The 14,628-nt window shown below is 42.8% G+C and overlaps 1 protein-coding gene across 3 annotated transcripts in view; it reads right to left on the reverse strand.

Moving 5' to 3' along the window:
• pald1a (phosphatase domain containing paladin 1a) overlaps positions 1–9,453 on the reverse strand; it is a 70,790-nt gene extending 61,337 nt beyond the window's left edge. Inside the window, exon 1 of one of the 3 annotated variants that reach the window (XM_015963037.3) lies at positions 9,315–9,453. The gene's annotated coding sequence lies outside the window, so the exon portion shown is untranslated. Of the gene's footprint in view, positions 1–6,071; positions 6,282–9,314 lie in introns of those variants that run through there. The other 2 variants (XM_015963038.3, XM_015963039.3) reach the window with 2 other exon arrangements.
• Positions 9,454–14,628: the final 5,175 nt, after the last annotated feature.

The raw sequence follows: 14,628 nt of genomic DNA on the forward strand, positions 1-14,628 counted from the left end.
CAGGACAAGGAACAGTTGACCATTTCAAGACTTTTATTTTTATTTTACTTTTACTTTCCAGCAGTACTCTTGCTCTCCACACAGCAAAGTACTCATAAATCTAGTCCAGTCTGTGTTACTTTAGGAAACTTTAAATTTGTAGGTTTCTTTTACTCTCCACCACAGGCATTTGTGATAATATGCACATTCCTCCGAACCTCAATGAAAACATAAAGTTTCCAGCACCTTATACTGTGGAGTTATTTGTAAAACAGGCTGTCTGCTACTTCCTGATGCTTCAGCTTTACAGAATCCAGAGGAAATGTCACTTTGCTAAGCCCTCTTTCTGACTGAAAACATCAGAGTGCCTGCTCTGCCTTACACACCGTCAGCTCTGCAGCGAGGTCTTGGAGCACGCATGTCTTGGCACGGAAGTTCCTGCTACAGAAAAGCAACAAACGCCTCCTCAGCAACATAGTTTTCAGCAGACCTGGTCTTAACAGGGAGGCAGGCAGGCAGTCAGGGCGGAGGCCTGTGTAGAAATAGCCTTCAGTCATAAACATCCTCCTTAAGGACCAATAATGGCAGCTCATCAGAGAGGCTGTTTATCCCACAAGTCAGCAAGAGTGTGACTGAAATGCACAAGAACTTATCAAGCAATGCAGAAAAAAGTTAAATAAAAACTGAATCATAATCTGTTACTCGACTTTTGTGAAGTTCATAGTGTAAATAGACACTGGAAATTTGGACTTAAATACAGTAGTGACGCAGTCGGATTGAAAAGGAGGCTCCTTCCAGCCAACCAGCATTGCTCCATTCAAGCGTACCCCATTTAAATTCAGCCAGTGTCCTAACTTCGCTGTAGCGGTGACTTCAGACAAATGGGGTCTGGGTGCAGGCAGGAAGGAGTTTGCAGCTGCAGGATGCATCTGCTGGTGGCCCTAAGGAAGGATGCCGAGCACTCTTCATTCAAAGACAGATGCAGCAGTTTGAGAGAGAGATGCGTATCACTTTGTAACACATAAGAAATCTATCAACACCACATCCCATAGCAAGGGTAAAAAGGCAGCCACCAGGGCGGTTGTGAAAGCCACAAAAGGCTGATCTTGATTCAGTTGGCCTGTTTGGCACCGTGCTGCTCATCAAATTCAATGATCATGCTGGTCTCCATGGAGGCCACTCATTCAGTCTGACAATGTTAAGCCCAAAAGCCTGTTGGCTGCACAAAACCAGAGCAAAACCACTGATTTAATGACAACAACATGCTGCGTCGGACAGCTCAAAATGTATGAAGAAACACTAAGTTTAAGAATATGCAAAAGACCCTTCACTGCTTTGAAATAGGAGCAAAAAAGTCAGTCGGTCACAACCAGATGAAAAGAAATGTCAGCACACCTTCACGGGAAGTGCTCCACTCTGAAAATTTCTCCCTGAAGCTGTACGTCTACTTACCCAACGAGGTGAGGGGTTACACACGAGTATGATTCTACAGGACATTGCAAGTTCCTGAGCTAAACATCACTTGTGCCTGGAAATGAGCTCACAGCTTCCTCTGCAGAAAATCTTTTGTGTTCCAAAAGCCTCATTGTGAATTTGTATCAACTTGCAGCTGTGATGTTTGCCTTTGTCCACAAAGACTATCTACTCGGATGAAGACGGTGACAAAAAGAAGCCAGGTGATCCCAAAGTTTGACAATGGCTTTTGCATTACAAACAGTGGCGGCTCCAGAATTTTTTTTCTGCAGGTGCTATGAAGGAGCTAGTCTTTTTATTGAGGGTGCTACGAAGGAAGTGGTCATGCGTACCTATTGTTCTCCAAAACACCCTCAACACTAGCAGATACACATGTGTGCACAAAACCTCAACAACACCTGAAACAATCATTAATATACATCATAAACATATGAACAATCGCTGACTTTTCCATGAAATCATAAACACATACAGCCACACAGAAAACCATCTATAGTGTTGCAAGGTTAGCTAACGTTAGTGTTAGCATTTCCAGCGGCTAAACCGACCACTGCTGCGGCGTTTGAAGGTTGACTCTCTTCATCCAGAGCCGTAGGTTTTTGTGGGTCTGGGATCACCTCGAAAGATTCATTCATTTCTGACTGAACCTGTGGAAATTTGGGCAACAAAAACCGATCCATTTTACCACTAGCTCTACCTTTCACTCATTCGCAGGTGGAAAATGAGGTCAAAGGTTAACATCAAATTCCTGTTTTGGTTTAAGTTTTTACTATCTATATGATAATTTACTGGTTATTTTTGTTTTGTATGTTAAATATAATCACATCCACACGTTAAATTAAAATTAAATTGTAAAAAAAAAGTTAATATTTACTTGGGGGTGCTATGGGGGTGCAATGACTAATCCAGGGGTAGCTATAGCGACCCCTAGAGCCCCCCGGCGCTGCCACTGATTGCAAAGAGTCCAGAGAAGGTTCAGTTGTAGATGCAAATCTGATTATTACTTTCTAAGAGTTTCTTCAATAATTTATAAAGTGGTTTATGAACTATTTTGTTTACATAGTTGACGCCAACAGCTGATGGCAGTTTCAAGCAAGGATGTCTAGGTTGAGATTTGTGTTAGCAAAGACTCTACGGCCAAATTTTTACTCAACATATGCAACATTACCGTGGTCATAGCCTTTTTGTGTTGTCGAGGGACAGTGGCCATCTTTAACTGGCATGACTTCAAAGGTTAATCAGTTATTGGTTAAATTTGTTACTTTAAGGACGTTTCACCAAATTGGTTATTGGGGTCCATTGTGAAACAGACAAAAGTGGACACCAAAAGCATATGTCTGACTATAAGGTACAACATGTAAGAATTTGACAGGGAAATAGTCATAAAACAGTCTACTGTCTCAATCATGTTGGAAGGAAGTCAGTTGATTTCTGGGAGGTTGTCAGCTTTTATCCTTTCCAAAAAGCTAAAGAGGGACGTAGTCTTTGTTTGCAATCTGTGAACCCGCACCGGGGTTGATGAGTCTACACCGCATTTGTAACTCAACACCAGTTGGCAAAACTCAGCAGTGTTTTGTGAAGAACCTAAGCCAGGAAACAGGAACGACTCGGTAGATACTTTTTTATACGCTTGAGAACAAGAACAACATTTAAAATTGGGTAGAGAAGGCTAGAGGCTAATGTTGAGCTAACAATTCTAACGGTGAATTGGAAACAGAGTAGGCTCTAAATCTCACACTAATTTCCTGATATTACAGTGAAATGTATTTATTCGTCTTTGCTCATCATCTCTAGGACCTTATGGTGCCCATGAAACTCACTGAAAGGGAAGGAGTGAGGGAGTCACTCTTTACCTTACTTTCCACCAGACACAAAACGGTGGCTAATTATCGCAAAACATACTTTGCTGCCATTATATGGGACTGGTTCCTTTCTACTGAATGTGAAATGTTATGTTTTGGACACATCCCCAGAAGCATGAAGACGCTTTGCTTACGTTTTGAGTCTATTTTACATGCTACTCTAACAAACTCTTCAAACGTTTATTTTCTGCAGTTAAGATTGGGCCAGACAGGAAGTCAAACAAGAAAGCAGTGGAAAACATCCAGAAACCTTCAAAATAAAAGTCAAGCTTGCGGGTACAACCCCTATATCACATTACACACCACTTTCACACCAGAGGTTCGGGGAGCCGTCAAGCTGAAGGAGGAGGCCTACAGGGCGTGGCTGGTCTGTGGGTCTCCGGAGGCAGCAGCCAGGTACCGGATAGCCAAGTGCGGTGCAGCAGTGGCAGTTGCCGAGGCAAAAGCTTGGGCGTGGGAGGAGTTTGGTGAGGCCATGGAGAAAGACTATCGATCGGCTCCAAAGAGGTTCTGGCAAACTGTCCGGCACCTCAGGAGAGGGAGGCATCAACTCGCTCACATCTGTTTACAGTGGGGATGGGGAGCTGCTGACGTGAACTGGGGCTATAGTCGGACGGTGGAAGGAATACTTTGAGGAGCTCCTCAATCCCACCTATGCGTTTTCCGAGGAGGAACCAGAGCCGGGAGACCTGGGGATGGACTGTCCAATCTTGGGGGCAGAAGTTGCTGAGGTAGTCAAACAACTGCACAGTGGCGGAGCACCGGGGGCGGATGAGATTCGTCTTGGGTATCTCAAGGCTATGGATGTTGTAGGGCTGTCGTGGTCAGCCCGGTGAGGGCTGGACTCCGCCAGGGCTGCCCTTTGTCACCAGTTCTGTTCATTACCTTTATGGACAGAATTTCTAGGCGCAGCCGTGGTGTGGAGTGTGTCGAGTTTGGTGGCAGGAGAATCTCGTCTCTTCTTTTTGCGGATGATGTGGTCCTCCTAGCTTCATCCAGCTCTGACCTTCAGCTCTTGCTGGGTAGGTTCGCAGCCAAGTGTGAAGCAGCTGGGATGAGGATCAGCACCTCCGAATCTGAGACCATGGTTCTCGACCAGAAAAGGGTGGCTTGCCAACTCCGGGTCGGGGGAGAGGTCCTACCTCAAGTGGAGGAGTTTAAGTATCTTGGGGTCTTGTTCACGAGTGAGGGTAGGAGGGATCGGGAGATCGACGGGCGGATTGGTTCGGCATCTGCAGTGATGTGGACGCTGAGCCGATCTGTCGTGGTGAAGAGGGAGCTGAGCCAGAAAGCCAGGCTCTCAATTTACCGGTCGATCTACGTCCCAATCCTCACCTATGGTCATGAGCTTTGGGTGATGACCAAAAGAACAAGATCGCGGATACAAGCGGCCGAAATGAGTTTCCTCCGTAGGGTGGCCGGGCTCAGCCTTAAGAGATAGGGTGAGGAGCTCGGACATTCGGGAGGGACTCGGAGTAGAACTGCTGCTCCTCTGGATCGAGAGGAGTCAGTTGAGGTGGTTTGGGCGTCTGGTCAGGACGCCTCTTGGACGCCTCCCTGGGAAGGTGTTTCGGGCATGTCCTGCTGGCAGGAGGCCCCCGGGTCGACCCAGGAAACATTGGAGAGGTTACATCTCCAATCTGGTCCGGGAACGCCTTGGGGTCCTGCCGGAGAAGCAGGCGGAGGTGGCCGGGGAGAGAACGGTCTGGAGCTCCTTAGTTGGGATGCTGCCCCCGCGACCCGGACCCGGATAAGCGGGGGAAGACGACGACCTCTTTCACGTCTGGTGGAAAGGAGAGGCAATTTTGCAAAATGGGCTGCAGTAACCAAATTTGGTCACAGGATGTCATTCTAACGTCATTATTAGAAAAAGCTCTTTTAATAGCAATGTTTACAATTAAGCTTTCATGCATTTTTATAGTTCAGTAACTACTGAATCAACTGAGTTAAACACAACTTTATATTTGCTCACGTTGATAAACTATGACAGCCATTTTGAGTCAGACTGATTGCAAAGGTTAATCAGTTGTAAATATACATCCAATAATTACACACGCCCACATTGAAACAGACAGACAGAGAAAAAAAATTCAAATACACTGAGTCAACTGAATAAGACTAACCAAAATATCTTTCTGCATTCCTGGTTCCATCACTAAACTGCTAAAAAGGGTCAGCGGTTCTATTTTTAAATCCCGCCCTGTAATTTATTTTATGTCAACATGGCAATTTTATTCCTCCACGAATTCAAGGCTGCAGTAAGGTTTTTGCCTTTTCTAAACTCCAGTGTCCGACCACAACACCCTGAGCACCGCCAAGCCAACTGACAGTTTTGATCTGTCACGCCCTTCAAACATTTCCTCTCTACATGTCATATGAACAGATTTCACACCACTTTGTTTCTGCAGTTACTTTTACTGACCACTTACAGTAAGGTGGTGAAACATACACCCCTAAAATAGGATGTTTTTCTAAGTTTGTGTATGGTGTGAAAGTCTGGCTAAAGGGAACTAACAAATAAAAAGAGAGCAAATTAATGTGTTTTGTGTATTGATATGAGCATATATGTGAAACAATTTATTGTAAAAAAAGAAGGTAGCTTAATTAACATTTTCAGATAGAGTTACATGTTTCATTTACAAATTAACCGAAACATTTCACAATCTGTGACGTTTGACCATGCATCTGTCAGAGATTTACAGAAGACAAGCTGTGCACGTCTGCAACATCAGAACACAGAGAAGCATCAAACTGTACCTGACATCCAGATGTTCTGTCCACCATCCGAGAGGTGCAGAAGTGTCAAAGGGAACATAAGCCAGAACACAGTGAGTGGAATATAAAGAAAGTGATAGCTCTCCTGCAGAGAATTGGTCTCAACCACACATCTTCACTGTCATATCTGTTAGGCAATCTGTCCCTGCTGATGAAACTAAGACAGGCGGCAGTCTCGCAATATTAGCACGTTCTTATGAAGCAAGTCACTGGACGTGTCCTTCCATGAGAACAGAACCCATTCTGGAGGAGAAAGCGACAGTTTTCCATCAGACGTTTAACATGTGTGACAGAACGCTCCCTCGTTGGTTGTCTGTGACTTGTGTGAATGCATCCCCCCGTGCACGAGGTGCAAAAAGCTGCTCGTGCATGACGGGGTTTGTGTATGTGTGTAAGGAGGATGTGGAGGCGGTCCAGAGGGGCTTACTCATCATCCAGGGTGCTATCCAATCACTACCAGAGCCTCCCTCTGGCAGAACTATTTCTTCCACACATGGCAACTCTCTTTAACAGCTGCATCAAACGCATAAAACTGAGCTCTCACTTATCGAGTGCATTACTGCGAGCTGCAGCAGTTAACCCTCACTGACATGGTGTAATGTGAACCTGCCAGAACATTGAGAATCACTAACAACTGCACGCAGATGACATCACATAAGCCTAATTCCCTACAACGCTCTAATTACTCCATTCATTAGCAGTTAACACATGCCATGTTGAAGGTAAACAGGCTTACAGCTGGGCAAATACTTTGATTTCAGCCCAGGCTTCAGCTGCTAATGTTTGTGCGACATACCACTAACAGTTATAACCACCACCAGATCCATCTGTGTGCTAACACGGGACAAACTAACAAAACACCTGTAGTATGATTGTTGTTAACTACAGCAACATCATGAAAATCTTCAACAATGTCTCAACAGATAATGTCTTCACTCTTGGCTCATTTGTCAAAGTGATAAGCGATTTTCATGATATAGATGCAAAACAAATCTACAGCTGCCACACCTGTTCCTTCCTTCCTGGGGTGGTGCAGGCCAAAACTAAGGTTTTATTGCAATGCCATGATTGTGAAACTAAACCCTCCCATGCCCTGCAAACCTCACACGAATGAATCAGTCTAAGAGAAGAGGAAATCAATCTGATCTACTGAAACGACTTATGACAACAAAATGTAATCTATCATAGGACGATGAGTAGATGTCACCAAATATATCAAATTAAATGTATACCAGCAGCTTCACTCCCTTCTATATCCAAAACAAAATAATGTACAGTTTGGGGGGAACTGACGTGATTTGACAGATTATAAAGCATCCTCCATGCCAAATGTCTCAAAGTGCACATGGCCTTAAATTCCCTGTCTTGCTCATTATTAGAGCTGGATTCTGTTTTACCAAAGAACAGCTAATATGTCCAAGTAACAGGAAAAGAAGAGCAAAGGTTCAGCTCCTAAAAGCATTTCTGATGTGCCACGGAGGATTGTTGAATCTGCATATTTAAACAAAATAGAAAATGTGAAGCTAAATTTATTCAATACACAAAATTAGTGCATAGCTTCTGCAAAAAGCTAACAGTATTCACTCTTAGCCCCCCAAAATTGTACTTTGTGAAAAAATATTCTCCCAGATCTGCCAATCAAATATGACACCTAGTGGTTGAAATGTTCAACTGCATACTGGTGATGACACAAATACAGACGAGTAATTACAAATAGATTAGACAGTCACAGATTTGTTAAAACTTTAAGCGTTGGGTTCATTGAATTGCTTTAAACAAGAAATCATGAACTTTAGGAGCTAAAGGCAATTCCCTTAAAACTAATCAATTTCAAACCATTTGGTGTTTTATTTTACTTTCATTACGTGCGTGCGTGCGTGTGTGTGTGTGTTCTTGTACATACTACATACTGAGGAGCATTTTGACTATTTTTCCTACAATGTGAGGACATTTTTTTGGTCCTCACTTTTTTTAGAAGCTTACCAGTTAGTTTTAGAGCTATGGTGTGAATAAAGTTTTAGTTAGGGTTAGGGTTAGGAATAGATCAGCTTTGGTTATGGTTAGGGTTATGGTATGGATAGTGGAGTCACAAAAATGAATGAAAGTCAATGGAGGGTCCACACAATGATAGAAAGACAGACGTGTGTGTGTGTGTGTGTGTGTGTGTGTGTGTGTGTGTGTGTGTGTGTGTGTGTGTGTGTGTGTGTATACAACAGAAAAGTTCCACTTTTTGAGCACTGATTTGGGGTGGTAATCATTCACCTCCAGGCCTTTTTGGAAGACAAACTGTTTAGCATCCTCATTTATCATCCAGCTGTTAACTCACTGAAGGGTTTTGTGCATTCATTCTTGATTAATTGTGATATTCGTAGTTTGATGTAGGCTCACAAGGGTTAGTTTGTGTCATCCCCCTCTGGACCTGAAGGTAAAATGATCCAGCTAGAGGGGCTTAATTAAACACAAACTGGGACCAAGTACAATACATCAAAGGACATCTCCCCCTTTGTTTCTGAGACATCTCATAGTTTAACTATTCACCCAATGTAATTAGAATAACTGACAGACATGACTTTTATTAGAGCTCAATATTATTATAAGGTATTTTTGTGCACTGAATGACACATTAAAGGTAAAAAATACAATCATTGGTAATTTTGGACTTTTTCTAACTTTACAGTGACAAATTATGAATCTGGTTACAAAATATAATGATTTAGTGTGTGCAGGTTTAAACTGTGGGTTGATGTGTTGAGATACTGAGTACTGATGTGAATGCAAAAGGTACTGTGCTGCACCAAGGATAGTAATTAATCATTTTATTACTAAAGCAGTGAAGCTTTGTGGTTAAGTGCAGCTGAAAGCCCAGAAAATTAGTTACATTTTTTTTCGTAAGGATAAATGCTAAAAGCTGCCACGTTTGCATGAAAATTAAGGTGAAACTTCTTTCATCATTGCTTGTGCCAATGCAGTGCACAATAGTGATCTAAGCATGGGGACTAGAGTCCGTGGTGGGGTGCGCCAAGCACATGTAAGTATGCTCCATCAAACACACAAGCACATCCTTTAAAACAAGCTTTTCTGGCAAGATTTTACATGAAGACATACAAGAGACACGAATAAAAGAGTTATGCTGAATCTGGTGGAGCTTCTACATCCAAACATCACCGTAAACTCCACCTTCTGGGGGCCATTCCTGCACGAGCCGTAAACTTTAAAGAGACTCACCATTTCAGCACGGTCGGTGAAAAGGCGTCTTGAGAAAACGTGCTTCGGTTTATCTTTCGGGTCTGCGTTTCGTCCGAGTTTAAACAGATTCAGGCAGCATTTCAGGAAGGGAAGAGGCGAAAACTTTGATATTATGTTGTCCCCTTTTCTGTCCTCTTTTGGGAAAAATGAGAGGAAAGGGATTTCGCTGTGTGGAGGCTAAAGAGCGCATGCGCAGGCAGCGGTCATTCACGGATGCTCTGATCGAAATAAAAAACTTTGTTGCTACAAAATGACGCGAATTCTTGGAAGTCTAATTTGAAAAGCGCATGTTTCCTGTTTTACTCAGTGCGATGTCAAAGCAATGTTTCCACTGATTTTGATCTGATTTATTTTCATCAGCGTATTTTCTTCCTATAGGTTACTCTTCTGCATCAAGACATACTTCTGTCGGCCTAGACACACACACACACACACACACACACACACACACACACACACACACACACACACACACATCTATTTTTATGCAAATGTCGTCCTTGACTTTGCATATTTTCTTAGAAAATGTCATAATGTTGTATACATTACGTTTTTCCATATGCGTAAATGTTGAATGATGAATAGTAAATGAGATTGTAATTCAAATAAAACACGGCAAATAATTAAAACTTCAATATGTGCAATTTGGATGAATGAATGAATGAATGAATGAATGAATGAATGAATGAATGAAACTTGTTGTCTAACAAGCCAGCACTGAACCTAAAATAAAAAATCTCACATATCACACAAAGTTAACTTTAAAATTAATATTTTATTGTTTAGACAAAAATTGTATGTAACAACTTAAAATTAACTATACAGTAACACTTTATATTGTCAAAAAAAACACACACAGTTGGCAGTGGCAGCTTGTGGGCGCCACTTTAGGGCTTGTGGGCTCTAGGGTGCCACCCTCCCTGACATAAAAGGGGAATAATAAATAAAATTCTGGAGGAACAATGTGGTTTTCGTCCTGGCCATGGAATTCTGGATCAGCTCTTTACCTTTACGGAGGTCCGACAGTGATCTGCAACTTTGCTAGAGCCGTTTGTGGACGAGTGTGAAGCAGCTACATGAGAATCAGCTCCTCTAAATCCTAGATCATGATTCAGAAAATGAGTAGAATGCCTTTTCCAGGTCAGGGATGAGGTCCTGCGATAGATGGATTGGTACTACTTCTACAGTACTGCATGCCTTGTACCACTCTGTTGTGGTGGAAAGAGAGCTGAGACAGAAGGCAAAGCTCTCCATTTACCATTTGATCTACTTTCCAACCCTCATCTATGACCATGAGCATTGGGTAGTGACCAAACGTACGAGATCATGGATACAACAGCCGAAATGAGTTTTCTTCTCGGGGTGTCTGATCTCTCCCTTTAGGATAAGGTGAGAAGCTGAGTCATTCGGGAGGGGCTCAGTGTAGGCCTGCTGCTTCTTGACATTGAGAGGAGCCAATTTAAGTGGCCTGGGCAACTGATTAGGATGCCTCCTGGATACCTCCATGGTGAAGTTTTCTGAGCACGTCCAACCGGGAGGAGACCTAAGACCTAGGACACGCTGGGGGGACATGTTTCGCGCCTCCCAGGGGTTGCCTTGCAATTTCCCCGGAGGAGCTGGCCCAAGTGGATGGGGAGAAGGAAGTCTGGGCCTCTCTGCTTACTCTTGGATCACATCAGACGTGGAAGCGCAATGATGCGCCGCGAAGCGCCGTGGAGCGACGAGCGTTTCTATTCGGCACCCTTCCTAACCTACGGTCTCAGTCACGTCAGCTGCAAAGCGTCACGAAGGCTCACGCCGTGCAGTTTCGGCGTGTGCTCTAATTTTTCACAAGCTGTGAGTGAACCACTTCAATTCTGGCAGGAAGTCAAACCCAAACAGAAGAAGCAGGCCAGTAATATTAACAAAATAAAGATATTTTTCAAAATAAAACACTGCAATTGAAAAATGTGATCATTTTTGTGTATAAACAGACTTTAGAGATGAAAATTATCAAAGACACAAACACACACACACACACACACACACACACACACACACACACACACACACAAACTAACTCCTGCAGAGAAACATAGCATTTCCACAATTTTAAATGCAGTTTTTACAGCAAAACATGGATTTAATAAATGTGAACACAAACAAATAAGTTAAATTCAAAACTGAAAGTTTAATCAGAAGACTTTAGTTTTTTTTTTACTATTCAGGGAACACACACATCACTTTAACATTCAAAGACCAATCAGATTGATATTTCATATTTATATGGAATATCACATCTTAATGATCATTTAATGTGTAGTCAATCCTTAAGCAACACTACAAATTTTATGGCGAGCCAGCCGGGAGGCAGCGGGAGAACCAATCAGATCAAGAAGTGATTTCTGTATTTATCAACTTTTGTTTATAAATTAGGCAAATCTGACACATTTATGAGGCCTTAACAAAATACCTCAGAAAACACGCCTTCACTGCAGATACTCAGAGAAGTGAACTCTTAAGCCGGGCGTACACTGTGCGACTTTTTCACTCGCAGCGTTCAGCTTCAGCTCAAACTGTACGACTTCCTCGCAGAGCAGATCTCACGAGTCATGTGCTCACACTGCACGACCCAGTTCTCGCATGCGACCTGACTGCTCACACTGTACGTCTGGTAGCAACACGTCGGCCCTAAAAATGTGCTAAAAATAGCAGTTTTTACTCAACACGTCAGACTTTTTTGTCTTGCCTGTTGTTCTTCGGGAGTGCTGCAGGAGGACACACAGGGATTTATGGGGGTTGGATGAGGAAAACGAAATAAAGAAAGTGAATCTGTGTTTTGTGATCAGTTTAATTTGACATGAACACGACAAACACGCTTTCTTGACAATCTTTGTGAGTAAAAAAACGTGTAGAAACAAAAACGAACAGCGTGTGTTATTAGGGAAATAGCGAGCGACCGGCCGGCGTTGATGCAGGATTGCGCGCGCATGCGCCGTGAGCGGTTCTGATACTTTTTGGATCGTAGCTGCTCGCAGCTGCTCGCAGCGCCGCTTCAACAGTGCGATACCCTCACGAGGGACGAGCGAAATATTAAACACACCAGAAGTCCCTGCGACCTCACGACTGCTGATCGGCGGCTGGTCACGTGGTGTTAATCGCCTCTCGTAACCCCCTGTACACTACACGACCGCTCGGCGCAAAACTCGCCCCGATGTCGTGGCTTCTCGCACGACTGGAAAATCGGCTCAAAAAAGTGAAAAAGTCGCACAGTGTACGCCCGGCTTAAGTGTGAAGTGAAAATGTTTTTTTACACATTTATGTGAAGTGAATGTTAAAGCTAAATATTAATCTTATGATGTATGAGTATACTGACAGATTAACTTGTTAAATCAACAAATACTGATCCGGTGTAGTTTAAGATCTGAAATTAATCATTGCAGGAAATATATTCGTTTTAACACATCATTGATTAAAGCACATTATTCAAACACTTTGGGATTCAAGCATCTTGTTAATTCAACACATTTAAATACATCAACCTATTAAGTTGTAAAGTCATTTGTGATTCAAGGAAGATTAACTTTATTCAGACTGAAAGTGTAGAAAGTCTCGTGTTCCGCATGGGCCTTGTCTTCCTGCAAAGAAAAGGAAAGGAACTTATTATGGTTAACTTATTTGGTTGCACAGTCATAGATCCTTGTTTTTCTTGTTTGGAGGCCAGACAGATGTAATTAGTCCCTGGATGTGTGACACAATTTGTGTCTGCAAATTAAAGGTTATTTTCTGGTCCTTTTTCATATGAATACTTGACCTTTGGGTATGCCACAGCTTTATAACAGCATATCAATTTAGGGGATCCAAATAAGTGTGCAACAATTAGCTTTTGATCAGCTCTATTTAAAAGAAACAACAGAGCATCAGCAAACAGATAGCATATTATAATTCAACTTATAAGATGTGACCACAAATAGGATTCAGTTGGATAATCTTCAGAAAGAAAAATCTGGGTTTGCGTCCACAATCTGCACTTCAAAAATATGCTCATTTTCTGTTTATGCAGAAAAGGCAGCTTCCCACTGCAATTCGCATTTCACTTGTCTGAGCAAAACCTCCCTGAACCGTTTACAAGTGGTTCAGAATGCCTGTGGTCGGCTTCTGACAAAATCCTCAAAGCGCACCCACATCACACCGCTTCTCCTCCAGCTTCACTGGCTATAAACTTCAGGGTCAAATTCAAGTTCCTGGTTCTGGTCTATAGGGCCTTACATGGACAAGCACCATCATACATTGGTGATCTTAGTCCCTACACCTCCAGCAGGTCCCTGAGGTCCAGTGATTAAAGCCTACTGATTGTGCAGCGCACCAGGCTGAAGACCAAAGGTGACAGATCATTTGCTGCTGTGGCCCCCAGACTCTGGACCTCTCTCCCCCGAGCCTGAGATCAATGGTCTCCTTTAAATATATTGGACAGAGGCAAAATTCCTTTGAATGGCTTGTGTAAAGAATTATTAAAACCTCAACATTTTTTGGATTTTCATAGCTGGAATTTTAAGAAAAAGCTGTGCAGCTGGTGACGTTAGACAGGGAGATCTGCTGAAACAGCTATAGTAAAAAAAAAACAATGCCGGTGTTTCTGCGTTAGCATTGTGGCAGAGAACAATGTGTCATCAGTCAGGTGTAGCTTCTGAAGCCTCTGCTAGTCGGTCAAATTTGTATTTTCTCTGGGAGATGGCGACAAAAAGGGATATTACCAGAGAAGTTGAACCTATCTTCAAAACCCGCTAGCTGCATATCACTACCGGAGGTGCACACATGTTTTAGACCGTTTGACTCAGAAGACCCGCAGTTTGATTTGGACACCAGGGAGGATTCTGTTCCTCTTCAGAACCAAAATTGGTGCCGTTCCTACTTGTGTTAAATATTTCATTTCTGTGTTCATAGCGCTTCCACCAGGAGCTCTAAACTGACGAGTTCTCAGCTGGTCTTAGGTCCATCACGTGTCCCAATATAATTCAGTAATCTACAGATAAATAAAATAATGTGCTGCCAGTTTTACCGCTCCATGTATATATTCATATAACTCCGGAAAATATTTAGCCATTAGTTTACCAGAATAAATCTTCCTGGAGTTGGAGTAACTCAGTTTGACTCGTTGGCACTAATCCAGGATGGCATGGAGTACCGGTCCATGGAGGATCTATTGTTGAAATATGGGGATCATCTTTTAGATCGTGTGTGTGTGTGTGTGTGTGTGTGTGTGTGTGTGTGTGTGTGTGTGTGTGTGTGTGTGTGTGTGTGTGGTTTTCCCAAA

This window comes from Nothobranchius furzeri, chromosome 16 (genome assembly GCF_043380555.1).
Source record: "Nothobranchius furzeri strain GRZ-AD chromosome 16, NfurGRZ-RIMD1, whole genome shotgun sequence".
In the NCBI taxonomy this organism is placed as follows: Eukaryota; Metazoa; Chordata; class Actinopteri; order Cyprinodontiformes; family Nothobranchiidae; genus Nothobranchius; species Nothobranchius furzeri.